The sequence below is a fragment of the Sus scrofa genome, chromosome 3, assembly GCF_054392235.1.
Source record: "Sus scrofa isolate SSC_HxYL_T2T_F1_AM1 chromosome 3, Sscrofa_HxYL_maternal_Yorkshire_Landrace_v2.0, whole genome shotgun sequence".
NCBI classification, from domain to species: domain Eukaryota; kingdom Metazoa; phylum Chordata; class Mammalia; order Artiodactyla; family Suidae; genus Sus; species Sus scrofa.
This window is the reverse complement of record NC_139385.1, coordinates 12355105-12374945: the sequence shown is the minus strand read 5'-3', so window position 1 is coordinate 12374945 and position 19841 is coordinate 12355105. Positions and strand designations below refer to the sequence as shown.

The window sequence follows — 19841 nt, the reverse complement described above, 5'->3', positions numbered from 1 at the left end:
TCAAGTACGATACTAACTTTGGGACTTTTACAGACACCCTGTGTCAGGCGGAAGAAGTTTCCTTCTATTCCCAGTTGGTGTAGTATTTTTAAATCATGGAAGGATATTAGATTTTGTCGAATAGTTTTTTCTTCATTTAGTGAAATGATGGTGTCATGTTTTATTTTTATATTGTAGATAGAGTGTATTACATTTCAGCCACTATAGCTCTCTGAAAATTCAAAAGGATTTTTGGCAATGGGTGATAAGAGGCAGGGGGGCGAGGGAGTTCTTTCTTACTTGTGAAAGCTAGGGTTATTTTTTTTTTTTAAGTCTCAGTGTCTATCCACAGGTATTTGGAACAATCTCTGCCATCCCCGTGGGCAATACACTTAGTCCTGCAAAGCACCTTTTCCCAAGAGGTCCAAGGTCATCTCTGACAGAAAAGATCTGTGGTCAAATACGGTAGATACTCTGCATACCTTAAACCCCTCTAGGACATAGTCAATGCACCTGAGCATAGTGAAGACTCTGAAATTTTTGCAAAGGAAAAAAAAATCATCTTTTTATTTTTAACTCTATATTTCCACAATAATTTGTGTCACAGAACCCTTTTTTTTTCACATGATACTTATCTCTTAGAACCACCACTGATACCCTTTGGGAAGCCCTATTTCAGGCTGATTCTTGCATTTGTGAACAAATCCAGTTAACTTTATTTCAGACCTTGAGAATCGGAGAAAGAGCTAATGACTGTTACATTTTCTCACTAAACTGTTCCTTGCATGATCACTTTGCACCACATTTTACCCAAAGTGCAAGTGCTTTCATAAATAATGGAGCAGAAACCTTCACCAAAGCCTCAATGCCATGTTGAATAAATATGACGTTCTGAGCATTAGAACTGCAGGTATTTTTTATTCAAGTACACCCCAACCATGTAACTTTCCATTTGGGGAAGCACTCTCAGATGAACTGCATGGCATGGCTTTCAAAAGCACTTGCAGAATTAACCATTTATACAACTCAACAACAAAAAAACTAAACAACTCTATCAAAAAATGGGCAGAAGATCTAAATAGATATTTCTCCAAAGAAGACATATGGATAATCAATAGGCACCTGAAAAGATGCTCAACATCACTAATTATTAAAGAAGTGAAGTCAAAACTACAATGAGGTACCATCTCACACTGGTCAGAATGGCCATCATCTACAGACAACGAATGCTGGAGAGGGTGTGGAGAAAAGGGAAACCTCCTACACTGTTGGTGGGAATGTAAATTGGTACAACCACTATGGAAAAAATTATGGAGTTTCCTCAGAAAACTAAATTTAGAACTACCATATGATCCAGCAATTCCATTCCTGGGTATATAGCTGGACAAAATTATAATTCAAAAGGATACACATACCCCTGTTCATTTCAACACTATTCAAAAATAACTGAGACATGGAAACAACCTAAATGTCCATTGACAGATGACTGGATTAAGATGATGTGATACATATGCACAATGGAATACTACTCAGCCATAAAAAAGAATGAAATAATGCCATTTGCAGCAACATGGATGCAACTAGAGATTCTCATACTAAGTGAAGTAAGTCAGAGAAAGACAAATACCACATGATATCACTTATATGTGGAATCTAAAATATGACACAAATGAACCTAGCTATAAAACAGAAACAGAATAGAGAACAGACTTGTAGTTGCCAAAAGGGATGGGGGAGGAGTAGGATGGACGGGGAGTTTGGGGTTAGCAGAGGCAAACTATTACATTTAGAAAGGATAAGCAATGAGGTCCTACCGTGCAGCACAGGTAACTATATCCAGTTTCTTGGGATAGAACATTATGGAAGACAGTATAAGAAAAAGAATGCACATTCATGTATGACTGGATCACTTTGCTATACAGCAGAAACTGGTACAACACTGTAAATCAACTATACTTCAACTATACTTTAATAAAAACCTTTTTTAAATAAAAAAAAATTTAAACGCAACAACAAAAAAGAATTAATCACTTGCTCTCTTAGCTTTATTTTAAAGGTGGAAAAATGCCAGAAATTAAGGGGGTTTATTTATTTATTTATTTATTTATTTGTCTTTTTGCTATTTCTTGGGCCGCTCCCGCGGCATATGGAGATTCCCAGGCTAGGGGTCTAATCGGAGCTGTAGTCACTGGCCTACGCCAGAGCCACAGCAACACGGGATCAGAGCCGCGTCTGCAACCTACACCACAGCTCACGGCAATGCCAGATCGTTAACCCACCGAGCAAGCGCGGGGACCGAACCCGCAACCTCATGGTTCCTAGTTGGATTCGTTAACCACTGCGCCACGATGGGAACTCCAGGGGGTTTATTTTTTAAAACAAATATAAAATCAAGTTTCCTCAAGAAGGCAATGATTGAGAGGAGTCTTGAGATAAAGTTAGAAGATCATAAGATAAAGGGGAGGAGGACATTCTAGGAAGAGAAACAAGTAAACATAGGAAGTGTGGAACAGCACGGCCAGCAGTGGCTGGAGTGGGGCATGAGGCTGGAGAGGAGGCAGATGATGGACAATGGAAAGCTCTTTGTGTTAACAGACTTGGACACTTTCTTATAAACCAAGGGGCACTTTTGAGGACTATCTTTAGGAGCCACCACTCTGGCTGCCTGGTCAATTAAGTAAGTCTAGGAAATTATTTCTTGAAATAATTTCTTAATGGATGACAGCCTCATGCTCCAGCTATGATCTGACTGAATTGGACAACAGAGAAAATGGGCACAGGATTATCTCCCCTAATTTGCTTCTCCAACTAGGGGCTCTAGCCTGTATAGTGCCTTTGTGTGAATTATTCAAAAATGCCAATGCCAAGGTGAGGTCAGCACCCACTTATTGCCTTCAACTGAACACCTTTGTGCAGTGCCCAGCCTGTACAACTATACATGTTGCTCCTGATTGCCCCTGTATTCTATCTTCCAGTCAGTGGTACCATCGTTACCCATCTAGGTAGCCAAACTAGAAACTGGGCACCATCCTAATTTCCTTTTTATGTCTCCCTCAATATATTCCCCCAAACCACCAAATCTTACTAACTCTTCAGCTTCCTCCCAAATGCCACTGTCTCAGAACAGGCTTTGATTGCTGGTTGTGTTTTTGCTGTATCCTTCCCCTTAGTCTCCCAGAGAATGGCAGAAATAGAGTGGGTGTGTTGGCAGCATGGTGGGGAGGGATGAACCTGCTGTGTGCCAAAGGTGACTAGCTCTGTCCCAGAGCTGCTTCACCTGGACCCACCATGAAGGGGAAGGGTGATGTTAGCTTTCATTCAAGCACCTAACCCCTACTAGTCCTGTTACTGTTTCTAGGGCTCACAATAACCATGCAAGGTGGAAAATTTAATCCAGGTTACAGATGAGAAAACAGTGTTTACAATCAGTTAAGCAGCTTTTCTGGAGTTGCACAGCTGGTGAGAGTCAAAAGTCCTTGCTGTTCTGCTGTTGGCACTAAAACTTGCTGTCTCTTGTCCTTTCTATAGCCTAATTGCATGTACCTAATTCCAGGTCCACTTTATCACCTCTGTGAAAAAATTTAAATTATAGGGGCAAGCACTTAAGAATTAGAAACCTGCCTTATGGAGTGTGCCTTTAATTAGGCCAGCCTCTGTTATTTATGTTGTCTATTTTTTTATTTATTTTTTTTAGTGCCCTGTATGAGTTCAGGAAAGCATCTTTGTAAATATTCTCTGAAATAGACTGATTACTGCTAATTAGATTCTCTTAACATGAAAGAAGAAAATGACTGGCTTCTTTTGAGTTCAGATAAAGTATGGTGGTGGCAGTGATAGGTGTGATGATAATATTCTGAGCCATGTCCTTGGAGCTGTTTTGCAGGTGCTGAAGCCCCACCAGGTGGGAGAAGTCAACTGGATGCTGCCCACAAGCACATCGACCCCAGACAAGTTGGAACCAGAAGGCTGATGATGCTGATTCCCGATGACCTCACCACCCACCAATCAGGAAAGCGTCCACAAGCTGATCACGCCCTGCTCCTTGAACTCTAAGACTCCTCACTACCCCCTCTAAGGTGGGGCACAGTCCTTGAGGCACTAGCCTGCTGTGTCCCCCTCTTTGCCTGGCAATTAAAGCTACTTTTTCTGTTTCCTCCAACTCTGACTCCACGTTTCTATTTGGCTTCAGTGTACAGAAGCAGCTGCTATTTTGGCAACAAAGGACACTGCCATAAATTAGGTGGCTGAAACAACAGAAATTTACTGCTCACTGTTTGGAGGCTGGAGATCCAAGATAAAGGTGCCAGCATGGCAGTGTCTGGTGAGGACTCTCCTCCTGGCTTGCAGACAGCCACCTTCTTGCTATTACCTCACATAGCAGAGACAGCAAGCAAGGTCTTTGGTGTCCCTTCTTACAAGGGCACTAATTTCATCAAGAGGGCCACATCCTTGAGATCTTATCTAACCATAATTATTTCTCAGAGGCCTCATCCCCAACTATCATCACATCGGGGATTAGGGCTTCAACATATGAATTTGTGGGGTGGGGGTGGAATTCAGTCTATAGCAGCTTATGAAAATGCAGATTTCTGGATCCTATAGTTCAGTGGGCCTAGGATAGGGCTCAGGGAGCTGCCTTTGATCATGTATCCTACAAATTTCAGAAGCACAGGGACTGCAGTCGGACTTAAAGAAGTACAGTTGCTTCTCACTTGGGCTAGCCATTGCAATCACTTGGAACCTTAAAAAAAATCACCAGAGCTTTCCCTGCTCCAGGTCACCTCAATCAAGATCTCTAGGGGTGGGCTGGGCATAAGCATTTATTCTAAGGTCAGTGAGTGATTTTAATGTGCATTCAGGGAGAGGAAGCATCACTTCCCACTCTAGCCTTCACAAAGAATGAGATTACAAAAGTCAATCTGATTGTGTCCCCACTCTGATTAACACACTTCAACAACTCCCAGGTCACCCAGTGGTTTGCAAGCTGTGGGTCTTGACTCCACAGTGCATCTCAAAATCATAGGAGTGTTGGGTTTTTTTTTTTTTAATGGAAGCATTAAATAGAAAAAGAAAATGAAATTGAGTGCATAGAGTATAGAAAAAGTAACCATTATGTTGTGAAGTACAGCATCACTTCCTAGTTAAATATTTGCATGTTATGTCTTCCGCCTCCTATCTATCTGATACCCATTCAAAACCCAACTTTCCGCATCACAACCTTGTGAAACCTTCCATTTCTCCTGCACTCAGTCATCATTCCTCCCACGTTTATAAGGGTCTTCTTACATCCCCAATGTACACTGCTCACTGTGTTTATTCATGGATAAATTGTCTTTTTCCTTGGGGTGTCTCCTTTGAAGTTAGAAGCTGTGTCCTGTACAATTTAATATACTGAACCCAGAACTCATCCTCTGCTAACTGACTGCAATGCCTGCTTGATTCATGCTTGTTGTGTTAGTCAGGGTTCTCTAGGGAGAGAACCACTAGGAGATTAGATAGATAGATAGATAGATAGATAGATAGATAGATAGATAGATAGATAGATAGATAGACAGACAGACAGACAGACAGACAGACAGACATAGCTAGAGATAGATGCATAAAATTTTATTATGAGAAATTGATTCATGTAATTATGGAAGCTGAAAAGTCCCAAGATCTGTTGTCTGCAAGCTGCAAGTCCAGTAAAGTCCATGATGGAACACAAAGTGAGTCTGAAATCCTGAGAACCAGGGGACTCAGTGAGGTAGATTCTGGTCTGGCCCTGAGAGGCTGAGGACCAGAAGCACCAAGGGCAGAAGATCCCCATTCCAAGTGGGCAATCCGGTAGGAAGGGGTGAATTCCTCCTCTCTTTGCATTTTGTTCTATTCAGGTCCTCAATGATGCCCACAGGCACTGGGAAGGGCAATCTATTTCAGTGAGTCCACCATTCAAATGCTAACCTCGTCCAGAAACACCCTCACAGACACAACCAGAAACAATGTTTAACCTGGGCATCCAGGGGCCATTCAACTTGACACATAAAATAACCATCATGCTGTTGAGTAACCTACTGGTGAACTTTGACGCTTAGGAGTTACAATGACGATGGGGACAGAGTAGGATCGTTACACAAGTAGCCTGCAGAGGTCCCCATAAGGGACCATGGATAGGAAGGGAAAGCTAGGGAACTTTGGGAGATCACTGTAAGTTAATAATCACCCAAGAGGGCCATCAGAACTAGGCGGGCTTGCTTGACTAGTGGAGGTGTGAGATACGCCTCAGGTCACAGGGTGGAGGACAGAGTGAGGCCTGAATTCAGGTTCAGATCAAGGGCAAGAGTTTAAGGACCACCTTTCCACTGAAGTGATTAAGCACCATGACAGTCCTAGTTTGACGTTATAGGGTTTAATACTCTCTTACCCGATACCAAGGAAGAGCTACTACTCAAAGAAAGAGGAAGAGGTGGTCTTTTCCCACCCCCACTCCCCTTGGATGATAAATCTGTGGCCCACCTAGTCCTCGGGGCAGAGCCTCCTTGCATCTCTCACAGTTCCCTATCTCAATAAATCCATTTCTTGCCTATCACTTTGTCTCTCGCTGAATTCCTTCTGCGTTGAGGCACAAAGAGCCTAAACCTCAGTAAGTCCAGACAGTGGGTGAGTGATTCCAACTTAAAAACTGGGTTCAAGTCCCAATCTGGATTTAGGCTGGGTTCAAGTCCTGGCACATGGGTTCAAGTCCCACTCTAGGTTCTGGCTGGATTCAAGTCATAAATGCTGTTAGTTTCAGTGACGCTCATCTTTCAGGTCATGTGTTTGGGATAAAATGATCAAAATTACTAGTGAAAGCAAGGATGGCAGGAACAGGATTACTATAGCAAGAGGCTTTCAGAACTGCCAGTTCTTCTTCACCCTACACCTGAGGAGACTGAGCCAGGGGACAAGGTCAGACAAGCAGTTCGGTGAGCAAGGAAAGAGCTGGACAAACCCCTGGACAGCAGGGAGTGCTTTCTCTAGTGCCTTTTACAAATCAGGGTCCTTCACAGTCACCACAAGTTTTAGAGAATGGGAAGGTCCTTCCAAGGTGCAAACAGTAAACATGGGGTTGATAGGGATGGAATAGGCATGGGTAGTTGTAGAAGTTCCAGTAAGGGACCATAGATAGAGAAGGAAACTTAGGGGACTTTGGGAGATTGCTGTGAGTTGATAAATTGCTCAAAAAAAGCTATCAGGTTGTTTCCATGTCTTGGCTATTGTGAATAGTGCTGCAATGAACATGTGGGTGCATGTGTCTTTTTTAAGGAAAGTTTTGTCCACTGGGAACTATGTCTAGTCACTTACAATGGAGCATGTTAATATGAGAAAAGAAGAATGTATACATGTATTGGGTAACTGGGTCACTATGCTGTACAGGAGGAAAAAAAATTGTACTGGGGAAATAACAATAAAAAATATATAAATTAATAATAATAATAAAAAAAGAAAGCCATCAGAACAAGACAGGCTTGCTAGACTAGTGGAGATGCAAGAATTGCCTCAGGTCCTTGGGTGGGGGATGGGATGAGGTCTGCATTCAGGTTCAGACCAAGGGCAGGAGTTTGAGGGCTGCCCTTAGGCTGATTTGAATGCACGACTTACGGATACTAAGGAGGAACTACTAGTCAAAGAAAGAGGAAAAGGCTGGTCTTTTCTGACTCCACTCCCCTTGGATGATAAAACTGTAGCCCACGGGATCCTCGAGGCAGAGCCTCCTTGCCTGCTCACTTGCATCTCTCACAAGTGTCTTAGCTTAATAAATCTCTCTCTTGCCTATCACTTTGTCTCTCACTGAATTCCTTCTAGGCGCAGACAAGAAGAACCTGAACCTCAGTAAATCCAGACACCATGTGATGATTCTGATTTTAAAACGGTGGGTTTAAGTCCCAGTCTGGGTTTTGGCTGGGTTCAGGCCTTTGGTGTGGTCAGTTTCAGGGTCACATCCAAGAGATTCTCTAGCCTGGGACTAGACATCATCCTTTAAGGGATCCTGATGCGCCATCTGCTCTTGGTGTTCCTGATTCTCGCTTTTGGACTCAGACTGAATTATACGACAGGCCTTCTTGGATCTCCAGCTTGCCTATGGAGGACCTTCCCAGCCTCCACAACTGTGCGAATCGATTCCTTAGGATAAAGCTCTTCCTGTATAAATGCTGTTGTTGTTGGAGACGCTCAGAGGACACCTTGCAGGTGCTCCGGAAATGTGTTGCACGAATCCACAAATGAAGAAAATTTAAGTTATACTTCTTGGGATCTTGCGCAGGTGGTTAAACGTCTCTGAGCCTCAGTCTCCTGACCTGTGAAAGGTTTTCATGCTTCTCACATCGGATTAAAGTAGAAGGACTTTCTCACCCTTGTTATCTACCCGAGATAACACACAGCCTCATTATTCTTTCTCAGCCTTAATCAGTTATCAAAAAGAAAACGTATTTAATGGTGTAAATATACTTCGCCTACTGATTGTTTGATGTTCCCTGTAATGCTGTAATCAAAAGGCTTATTTCCAAATGTAGACTCAATAAATGAATTTGGGGCGAGTCACTGAAATGATACGGAGAGGACATCCTGAAAGTCCCCACGAGAGATGAGGATAGGGAAAGAGAAGGACCATTAAAGAGTCGGTTTAGAAATCCCACCAAGGGATTAAAGGCAGAAGAGAAATCTTGAGGGAATCTGGGAGACTGCTGCAAGCTTATGACCGCTCCGGAAAGGAATCCAGTGGTTACTGGCAGCAATCGATACCTCCTTGAAGGAAGACCAGGTGCATCTAAGGGCCAGGCACGCTCAAGCCACAAACCTTGCTACTTAGAACACAGAGCAATGGACATGGGGTCTGAGTCTTGTTACAGCAAGTCAAGGAGTTAAGAGTCCTTGAAGAGCAGTATTTCTGGGAGCCTGTTGTGGCTCGGGGGTAACAAGCCCGACGAGCATCCATGAGGATGTGGGTCTGATCCCTGGCCTTGCTCAGTGGGTTAAGGATCTGGCGTTGCCAAGAGCTGTGGTTTATTTAGGTCACAGACGTGGCTCGGATCTTGCGTGGCTGTGGCTGTGGTGTAGGCCAGCGACTACAGCTCTGATTGGACCCCTAGCCTGGGAACTTCCATGTGCCACGGGTGCGGGCCCCCACCGCCCAAAAAAAAAAAAAAAAAAAAAGTAGCATTTCTACATGTAGCCAAGACAGAAATTTAGGTGAAAGAGGAAAAAACTAGGTAAAGGGGGACATTAGACCCAAACCTGAGACAGATCTCATACTTTACTATATGTTGCCAGCCTTTTGCTAACATACATAGGATTTAAACAGCACCGGGACGGTCCCGGTTAAACCATACGGGGCCAAAAGAGGAACGAATGATGGAGGTTTTGCCGTCTACCCAAAAATGGGGAAGAAGGTGGTCTTCTTCCCTCCCCACTTTTTTTTATTATGAAAATGTAGCCCCTTCTGTTCTTGGGGCTGCTGCTTTCCTCTGCCAGCCCTCCTGTGTCTCTCACAAGGGGCCCATGCTAACAAACTCACTCGTTGCCTGCTGCTTTGCCTCACGCGGAATTCTTTCTAAAAGAACCTGAGCTTCAGTGAGTCCAGGTGAGCTATTTCAATGAAAAGCTAGGAGGCTGGAGGAGTTCCCGTTGTGGCTCGGTGGTTAACGAACCTGACTAGCATCCTTGAGAACATGGGTTCGATCCCTGGCCCCACTCAGCGGGCTAAGGATCCGACATTACCGTGAGCTGTGGTGTAGGTCGCAGACACAGCTTGGATCCCACATTGCTGTGGCTGTGGTGTAGACCAGCAGCTACAGCTCCAATTGGACCCCTAGCCTGGGAACATCCATATGCTGCAGGTGCGGCCCTAGAGACAAAAGAAGAAGAACAACAAAAAAAGACAGTGGGCTGGAGTCTCCTCCTAAGTCCAGGATCTTGGGTTCAAGTCCCAATTTGAGGTGCAGGTGGATTGGACACCTAGCCCGGGGGGTTCAAGTCCCACCTGAGAAGGCGTGCAGTTTCAGTAAGACATAGAAATGAATAATCCAGCATCTCATTATTACTAAATATCAGTAAAATGTTGTTAATACGGTTATTTACTGACCAATATTTATTATTTTAGTTGAGTAAAGGAAAACAAATTTACAAAGCCCTCTGAGGCCCGCATTCGTCCATTCTCATTTTTCTATTGATCATGAATTTCTCTACCATGATTTCCAGGCTCCTCACCTCTACTGTTCAACAGGAATTGTTCCATTAACATTTTGAAGAGGGGGTATCCGTGTACATGAACAAAATCAGAGACTGGGCTAGGAAGCCGGACGCCACTTGGTTAATTTACAGAGTATGGAATAGAAGCATGACCTTCACATTCATCTCAGCCTAACCAGAGCTTTCCCTCCTAAAGAAGAAAGAAAAAGTCATGTCTACATGCTCTAGGGCCTTTGGATCTTTAACTTTCTTCACTAATTACAGTAGGGAGTTGGGCTGAGTAACCCGCCCCCTCTACGGGCACAGACATACGTGCTTGTCTGTTCGGCCACCATCCCTGGCCGTCCCTGTCCCCTGACACACCCCCTTGGCACTTTGAATGACTTTTCTCTCTCGTGCTTAGCTGAGGGTACTTGCTGTCATAGGTACTTTTCAAAAGTCACATTCCTTTTCAAGAGTTCCCCCTCCTACCCCATTGATGGTGTTGCGAGGTAGGCCTTCCAGGCCTTTCAGCTGAAAGGACTCTTGGTGCAAAAACGCTGGAGTCTGTACATCTAAGAATGTCTTTGTGCAGCTTTCACATATGAACGACAGCCTGACTGGATACAGCCGTCGGGGTCAGACCTCGGTCCCTCGAGAATCCTCAAGATGCCAACGCAGTGACTTTCAGAACCGGCTGTGAAGGCGCGAACTCGCGCTTTCCCCGCTCCGCTCCCCCGCCGGGAACATCATTCCCCGGGAAGGGCATCATGCCGATGGGTTTCACCTGTTAACGTCAGGAAATGAATCATCTTTAAAAAATTCCCAAAATGGAGTTCCCGTCGTGGCTCAGTGGTTAACGAATCCAACTAGGAACCATGAGGTTGCGGGTTCAGTCCCTGCCCTTGCTCAGTGGGTTAACGATCCGGCGTTGCCGTGAGCTGTGGAGTAGGTTGCAGACGCGGCTCGGATCCCGCGTTGCTGTGGCTCTGGCTCCAATTCGACCCCTAGCCTGGGAACCTCCATATGCCGCAGGGGCGGCCCAAGAAATAGCAAAAAGACAAAAAAAAAAAACAAAAACAAAACAAAAACAAACAAACAAACAAACAAAAAAAAAACCAAAAAAAAACTCCCAAGCTTATTTCTAAGTCCTGAGAACCTGTATTTGCATATACCACCGATTATAACCATTCTACATAATTTCAATGAAGTTTCAGGCAAGGTAATGTTTGGGAATTTGAGTGGATGCTAACGTCAGTCTGGAAAAGGGTAAAGAAAAGTTCAAAACTGGCAAATAATCAAGAAGGAAATTTTCCATCTCGTTATCAACGTACCCTAAAAGCTACAACAATTAGACGGGTGGGGTCTCAAGAATAGACAGGTAGATGCGTGAACTAAGATGGAGTTTCCAGATAGAGCCTTGTGTTTGGAGAGATGACATGGACTTCACAAGTCATATAAATTAATGGAGAAAGAAGAGAATATTCAACAAATTATCTGGGAAGGATTTTAAGAAAATAACCTAAACCTCTTGCATGCACGCACGTGCGCGCGTACACACACACACACGCACACACACATATACACTCCGGGTAAAGATCTAAACATTAAAAATAATCTTGAAAAGGTTTATAAAATTACTATGTACTCTTGATATAAGTAGCACATGGCACAAAATTTTTTAAAAATAAAATATCACCAAGACTGACATGTTTCCCTACATGAGAATGGGAAATTTCTGGGAAAGACACCCCAAACAAAACTCAAGAAACATTTGGAAAAAATGTTACTACGACGGCTATTGGGGCCCAGAGGAGACCGCCCCAAAACTTGTCTCATGGCATAGTGCTTATCTGACGTCAAGTCGCTTAAGAAAGAGCTAATGCACGCGAGACACCATGAACCACCTTTCTGCCTCCCTGAAAGCAGGAAATAATCTTTTCTTGTGAAAGATGCTCTCCCTCAGAGTTCCCACTGTGGCTCGGCGGTTAACAAACCCGGCTAGTACCCACAAGGACACGGGTTCGATCCCTGGCCTCGCTCAGTGGGTTAAGGATCCGGCGTTGCCGTGAGCTGTGGTGTAGGTCACAGACACAGTTTAGATTCTGCATTGCTGTGGCTGTGGCGAAGGCCGGCGTCTGCAGCTTGGATTTGACCCCTAGCCTGGGAACCTTCATATGTCGACGGTGCGGCCCTTAAAAAAGATGCTCTCCCAGCACCTGGAGGTAGAGTGACCTTTATCCCCAGAGAGAGGGAATTCAGGGCCCGAGCAGCCTGCATGAGCACACCTTGTTACTTCCTTAATTTGCTCCCCTAAGCCCAAACTGTGTTCAGACTCTTCACTGATTGGGCACCCCAAACCTAAGTTTCTTTGTCCTTGTCAACTCCTCACAAATGCATTGTTTCCTTGTCTAAAAAGTGCAAACGCTGCCTGCCTTGGCCAGTGCTTAATGCACATGAGTTAAAACTTCTTTCTTGGGCTCCTGCTAACCTGCCTTGTGTCAATGTTACGATTGGTCCAGCCAGGAGAACTCGAGAGGGGTCGGGGGGAAATTCCCTCCCCAGTGATAAAACACACCCCAGACTAGGAGTCACACAGCCTGCATATCTTTCATGTAGTTTAGAAAGATCGGGGGAAGGAAAGAAGAGAAACCAATGGGCTGAATCTACCGTGTGGATAGAGAAATCTAGTTTAACTTTTTACAATTTCCGCAAAGGAGCGCCCCTGACTTGAGAAAAGTGGGAGTCTGATGCTCTCTAAGCTTCTGTGTGTAGCTGCCCTCACCTCGACCACTGATACACCCTGACACCCCCCAGAAGGTCTGATGTTTGAGAGCTGAGCTCAGAGGGATTTACCGCAGTGATTCCTGCCTTGACGTACCTACCCATGGATGTGAACACAGCCAAGTCAAGGACTTACACCCAAGCGACCGAAGAAGATACTAACTCTAACCTCTACTTTCTCAGCCCAGCCCCTGCAACTCAGCCTTGCTGACTCTGGCTGTTCCTCCAGCTCTGCTTGCCTTGGTCTGCAGCCTCAACCTCAACAGCAAGGGGTCCAATCAGAGCTGCCGGCCTACACCACAGCCAGGGCAACAGAGTTCTGAGCCGCATCTGTGACCTATGCTGCAGCTCACGGCAAGGCTGGATCCTTCACCCACTGAGCGAGGCCAGGGATGGAATCCGAATCCTTACAGAGACTCTGTCTGGTTCTCAAACTTGCTGAGCCACTACAGGAACTCCGCAAGGTATCTCTGGACGGTTCTCTGAGTAAATTTTGCCCCTGCTTTTCCTCTACCTGGAAATCTTTCTTTCTTTCCTCATCTGGTTAACTCTTATTCATCCATCAGACTTAAGCTGATGAATCTTCTTCAGAAACCATATGTACTTTTCTTCAGCACAATTTACCCAGGGTCTTGGAATGTTTCGGCATATTACTAGGTGCTTAATAAGTATTTCTTGAATAAATACTATATAGAGATAGATAGATAGATCCCAAACTCCTTATTTATCCCGCATATACTATTTATCTATTCAAGAAATATTTGGCATTAACATACACACACTACTATACATAAAATAGATAATAAGCAGGGACCTACTGTATGGCACAGGGAAGGAAACTCAATATTTTATAGTAACCTGTAAGGGAAAAGAATCTAAAAAGGAAACTATTTGTGCGTGTGTGTGTGTGTGTGTGTACGCATAGAATCACTGTGTTGTATACCTGAAACTAACACAATATTGTTAAATCAACTATATTTCAATAATAAATCAATAATATATAAAGTTGCTACAAACCTATAAGGAAAAATTGCACAAAACCAAGTATAAGAATGGACAGAGCACGTACAGAAGCAACTCAAAGGAAAAGTAACAGGATTCAGTCTAGGCAGTCAGGTACTGCCACACACTATGCACGGAAGTATGTGTCAGGATAATTTGGGAGGGGGGGATCTGGGAACTATCCACTGTCCCTTCCCTTCAGTCCAGCAATCTTAATGCTACACTAAATACACTATCAGACACACAGGAGTACTCATTGCACGATTGTGTGAAAGAGTCAAGAACTGGAAAGGATTCTGGAGTCGACTTATAGAGGAAGCGTAATTATGACAAGTCTAACTTCTGGGTCACAGCCAGGCGACACTCTTTAGAGATGTGAGTGAGTTCAGGGCCCGGTCTCTCTAAGTCATGGCTCAACCCTCTTAGACTCTTTGCTTCCACCATATGGGGTGGGGAGGGAGCGTGGATGATGCCATGACATACGCCTGGAAGTGACCTTCACCACTCGTGCCCACACTCCACTGGCACGAACGTCAGTCACACGGTCCCACCTTGATGAAAAAAAAGGCTGGCTTCTTCCTGCATACCCAGAGATGAAAAAGTTAGTCTGAAAACAGTTTTGAAGTCTTTCGCTAACAGGCAAAACCTGAGCTTCAGAAATGCATGATTCCTGTTTCTTAAAACTGCAGTGGCTGTGTTCTCGCCCTTATGTAACAATGAACATTTTTGTAAGTGTAACAGGATATTGAGTTGGATTTTTCCTGTTGCCCTGGAATTAATAACTAGGGCTCAAAGTTAAAGGCAAAAGGACTAGAGAGCCTGGCGCATAAAAGGAAATTCATAGGGTGTCTTGTCTCAGGCTGAGACTAGGCCCCCCAACCCTTCCTCCACGCTGGGCCACTGGACACACTAAATGTGGAGTTTAGAATTAAATATTACAATCAAATCAAATTTAAGATTGAAGTTTTAAAGACTAGAAGTTTAGTAGTCAAAAGTGAGTAAGAAGTTACGGATCTGCCTGAGATACACTTGAAGGACAAAAATGGATCATTTGCCAGCTCATGGTCTATTGAAACAGAGTAAAACTGTCTCACCGTTGTACCCCACCAGTGCCCCCTCCCTCTACAGTTAGATAAGTGCAAATTACTTTTTGAACTAAATGAAGAGGGTCAAAAAGGTGGATATTGGTGGGATGGTCTGCTTATTCATTTTACCTGGAGTTGACCATTTTTGCTCTCTTTTCCTCTACTTTTTTTTTTTTTTTTTTAGAATTAGATATTTAAGTGTTGCGAGTTCTTTGCTTCCATCTTTGGTTATGAATTCTGCACCATTTGCGTTGTCATCTCCTCTTTTTATAATTCCCTTCATGACAGGTTGGAGTTTCATGCTCTGGCTCCTCTGCCCATCATATCCATTCTTTTTCTGTTAACTTTTTTCTTGATCTGGACTCCTATTTGGTTAATCTGATTTTCTGCCACAACAGTTAAGTCTTTTACTGCTTCAGTCATGATCTGATGTTGGTTATTGCACTTTTCATCACAGATTAATCTTGTATATTAACTGCAGCACATCTGGTACCTCCCCAAGCATTTAAGTTGCTTCTTATCTCATTTTGATAAGTGAGAGATCTCTTTGGGGCTTGAATTCCTTGTTTTTGAAACCTGACTTGGTCACTCAAAAATAGTGTGACTAGAGCTCCCGTTGTGACTCAGTGGGTCTCCATGAGGATGCAGGTTCAATCCGTGGCCTCGATCAGTGGGTTAAGGATCCAGCATTGCCCGCAAGCTGCAGTGTAGATAGATGTGTCTCGGATCCCGCACTGCTGTGGCTGTAGCATAGGCTGGCAGCTATAGCTCCAATTCGACCCCTAGCCTGGGAACTTCCATGCGCCACAGGCATAACCTTATGTTCATAGCAAAAGGGATGAGATAAACCAATAACTGCAAATTTGGTGGAACCTGTTAGCCAAGAGCAGAAAGGAACTGGCAGATTGCATTTAAAAGGCTAGAGAAAGGAGGGAAACCAAACAGAGATTGTGTGTATGCAAAAGTAGGGTTGCTGGGTTTGTGGGCTAAGACATGAGCTAAAAAAGAAGTTAGATCATGAAGGCTCTTGTATAACTGAATAAAATTTCAAGATTTTACCCCATAGACACACACTTCTTAAGTACGCCTTGTTAGAGCACAAAACCCATGTGTCAGGGGCCCCGAAAGCCTCAGGAGATCCTTGCCACCTTTCCTTGAATTGTCAATATAAACTACTGTTAAGGAAAACATGATTTTAAATTTAAAAAAAAATACACTATGGCATTGAACACAAAGTCAAAATAAAATTCTAAGATCAGCCTGGATCCAATACAAGCATATGTTCCCTCTGGGCACCCACCCAGGCCCCTGGGTGACATATCTTGTCCTACATGCCCTTTGGGATGCAGCTCAGGGAAGCCACCAGCTCCCCCACTAGCTCTCAGGGCAGGCTCCTCTGAATGAAGAAAAGGCTTCTTCCTAATCCTTCTCACATAAGCCTTGAGGGACTACACACCTTCTCCAAGCTGCGGAGAAGTGCTCTAATTAGCTGGTGTAACTATAAAAACATCCCAGCCTTTCAAAAGCTACTGTCCTGAACAGAGATAAACTGAAGATCGTGTTGCTGGCTGAGACCAATGTACTTGCAATGTATGCAATCCAGTGTGCAGTGGTCTGCACCACCCCTGCCTCCAGTGATTTCATGGCCTGGCTCCAGCTAGGGTCCAAAAAGAAAGAGCCAAGAGAAGCAGATGCCGTGGGATTTATATTATCATGACTGCAACAAACTCATTCTGTGGTGTCAGTGCTGACTGCAGGGTTCTGATTATGAAATATGATGCATGTTGAATTTAATGTCTTTCTCTGCCCTTCTGGTGAGTTCACTGCCTTCCAATGTCATTTTCTGTTCTCGTCTGAGTGGTAATAAAAGGAATATCATTGACTGTGGTAGCTTGTAGCCACTGTGTGTTTTACAATAAATTGCATTTCAGGACCTTTCTCCCCAGGAGAAAAGTGCATTGTCAGAAGGATTATTCCAAGGCAGGTTCTGGGATCCCAGTTTCCAACAAGATGAGGGGGTGAGGTGGAGCTGCCCTTTTTAGGGAATTATTCCCTAACAACACTCATTTTTCAAGCAGTTACATATCAAAGGTCAGTTTGGACTAGGGGGATTCCAAAGCAAAACGGTTTGGCCCAACCACAATCCATGCAGAAGGGACAAGGCCTGATCTCTTAGCAAGTTGGAAGAACACAAATTCAGAACAGCGAAGGCGGCTCCAAAAGCTCTGTTCTTTCTACGCATGTTCAAATTAACCTTTTGACATGATCCCAAAGGGAGGTCATCTCCATTTGGCCGTGGGAAGAAGGAGAAGAAAAGTAAGACTTAATGAGTGACAACTGTGCGCCCGACCTATGCTAGCACGCTATGGTGCACTGTCGCTTACTGTCACAGTACACTTGTAAGAGTGTCACCCCTTATGACCCCCAGTTTGTAAAGGAGGAAATTTGGGTTTAATGGCATTCCCAGGGTCACAGACCCAGTGATCCATCTCCAGATCTTTTGATTCCCAGAAGTGTGTTCCACGGACCAGAAGCAGCAGCCTTACCTGGGAGTTTCCTAGAGACATAAAAGTCTCAGGTCTCTGCCCAGTCTTGCATGTGGAGGTATGAGATGCATGCCATCCAAGCTGGACAGGGGACAGAAAGTTCCTGACCCTTGGGGCAACCAGGACAACTTCTCTCTTCACTGTTCAGAAGGACTCCTGATATTAGATCCATTGATTGTCCAGCTGGCAGTGGTGTTGCTGGGGACAGTGGTCCTCAAATTTCAGAGTGGCTGACAATCTCTTGGACGGCTGGTTAAAGTACAGCCTTCTTAGTTCTGGATTGTATTAGCATTCTCCAGATGAACAGAACCAATGGAATGGATATATATATATATATATATATATATATATAGAAAGAGATTTCTTTTGAGGGAATAAGCTCACACAATTGTGGAGACTTGCAAGTTCAAAATCTGCAAGGTGGACCAGCAGGCTGGAGTCCAGGGAAGAGCAGAGGTTGTGGTTCAACTCTAAAGTCCATCAAGTGACAGATTCCCCTCTTGCTTGGAAGAGGTCAGTCTTCGTTTTCTTAAAACCTTCAACTGCTTGTCTGAGGCCCACCCACATTACCAGGGCAATCTGTTTTCCTCAAAGTCCACTGATTTAAACGTTCATCTCATCCAAAAACACCCTCACAGAAACATCCAGAATAACTGACCACATATCTGAGCACCATGGCTCAGGCAAGCGGACACATAAAATTAATTATCCCGTATTAACACTGTGTACCTGTGTGGAAAATGGCATAGAACTCCACACACACACACAGCGTCAACATCAAACATTTGGTTTAGATTTTGAGTAGCATCATTTAATTATTCAATAATTATTTTTTAAATAAATAATTAATTATTATAATTACTAAGACAGAACAATCAGGATAGCCTAGTAAAGGCTACCTGGGACCTCTCTGCAGCATCTTTGCAACATCCTAAGCATCTAAAATTGTTCCCCAAAAAAGTGGTTCAAAAACTGTTAAAAGTGCAGCTTCCTGCCCATTTGCATCTGTTCCTCCTACTTCCCTCGCACGGGGATTCTGGCCCATTTGCTCTGCTGGGAATTCTGCTGCTGACCCGAGTGTAATTACGGTCCCCAGGGGAGATGTGATTTGATGGGGTAGAGGGGTGGTGGCCTATAGTTTAATCGATGCAAAAAAGGAACTACATGGAGTTCCTGTCGTGGCTCAGCGGAAACAAATCCATGAGGATGCAGGTTTGATCCCTGGCCCCGCTCAGTGGGTTAAGGATCCAGCGTTACCATGAGCTGGGATGTAGGTCACAGACACAGTTCAGATCTCGCATTGCTGTGGCTGTGGTACAGGCCAGCAGCTGTAGTTCCAATTTGACCCCTAGCATGGAAACTTCCATATACTGCCGGTGTGGCCCTAAACAGATAAAAAAGAAGGATAAAAAGAACTAGGTTACTTGAACATCTTTTACACCCTAGAGGAGAAAAATGTGGAGAGTAGCAGATTAGGAGAGAATTTGATGCTGAAAGGAAAGCAAGGATAATCCTTTGTAATTCTCAGCTAAGAGCATCAGTTGAGAACGACGAGACGATGGAAGTTCTCTCTTCCAAGTACCTCACTGGACAGATGAGGAAGAGGCCCAGAACCTCAAGACACAGCCCTATAAAGTTACCTGTCCCAACAGTCGTCATGAGTAGCAAAGTCTAGACTGGAAACTGAGCTGTGGGACCCTCCGTGCCCAAGCCGAGCAGTTACAATCTCAGTTACAGGTGTTAGAGGACTCCCCATCTTCACAGTGCTTTAGACCTTCAGAGACCTCCTGTGGCGGGGAAGGCAGCCACGACCAAGGCCATTTACACGTGGGGAGATGGAGGTCAGGCAGCAGTTTTCCAGAGGCTTCTCCATAAGACAGTGGACTTGGCCAGGTGCGCCTTCTGCTCCAAGAAATGTAATACCGAGTCCTAAATCCTACAGAGGCAGACTTAGTAACCCCAAGACCATCCCCAAGCAGGAAGTGCAGCCAGGCCCCCGGCTCCAGGATGCTGGGCTTTAACTCTGCTGAAATGCCAATTACAATCCCCAACACCGTTCCTAGTCTAATCCCAGCCCTGGCTCTGCTGTGTTAATGGGGAAAATCTTACTGAGGTCCTGGCTTCCTACTGTTCAGAGTAAGAGCACTGGACTCAAACGTTAAGAGTTGGGGGCTACTTCTGTTTAGTTTTATGTTCCTTCAATTTGCTGTGTAATTTATAATCTAGGCTGGATTTTGGAGACACTCACATATCAAGATAA

The 19841-nt window shown here is 44.3% G+C and overlaps 2 long non-coding RNA genes across 5 annotated transcripts in view; one reads left to right on the top strand and one right to left on the bottom strand.

Annotated features, from left to right (window-relative positions):
- Positions 1–4138, top strand: part of LOC102157493 (uncharacterized) — a 978951-nt gene extending 974813 nt beyond the window's left edge. For 2 of the 4 annotated variants that reach the window (XR_014840341.1, XR_014840335.1), the window contains one exon: positions 3863–3964. This is a non-coding gene — a long non-coding RNA (uncharacterized LOC102157493). Of the gene's footprint in view, positions 1–3851 lie in introns of all 4 variants that reach the window. The other 2 variants (XR_014840338.1, XR_014840337.1) reach the window with 2 other exon arrangements.
- The window catches only part of LOC102157744 (uncharacterized), a 312356-nt gene that overhangs the window by 63560 nt on the left and 228955 nt on the right, over positions 1–19841 (bottom strand). The gene's annotated exons all lie outside the window — the stretch shown is intronic.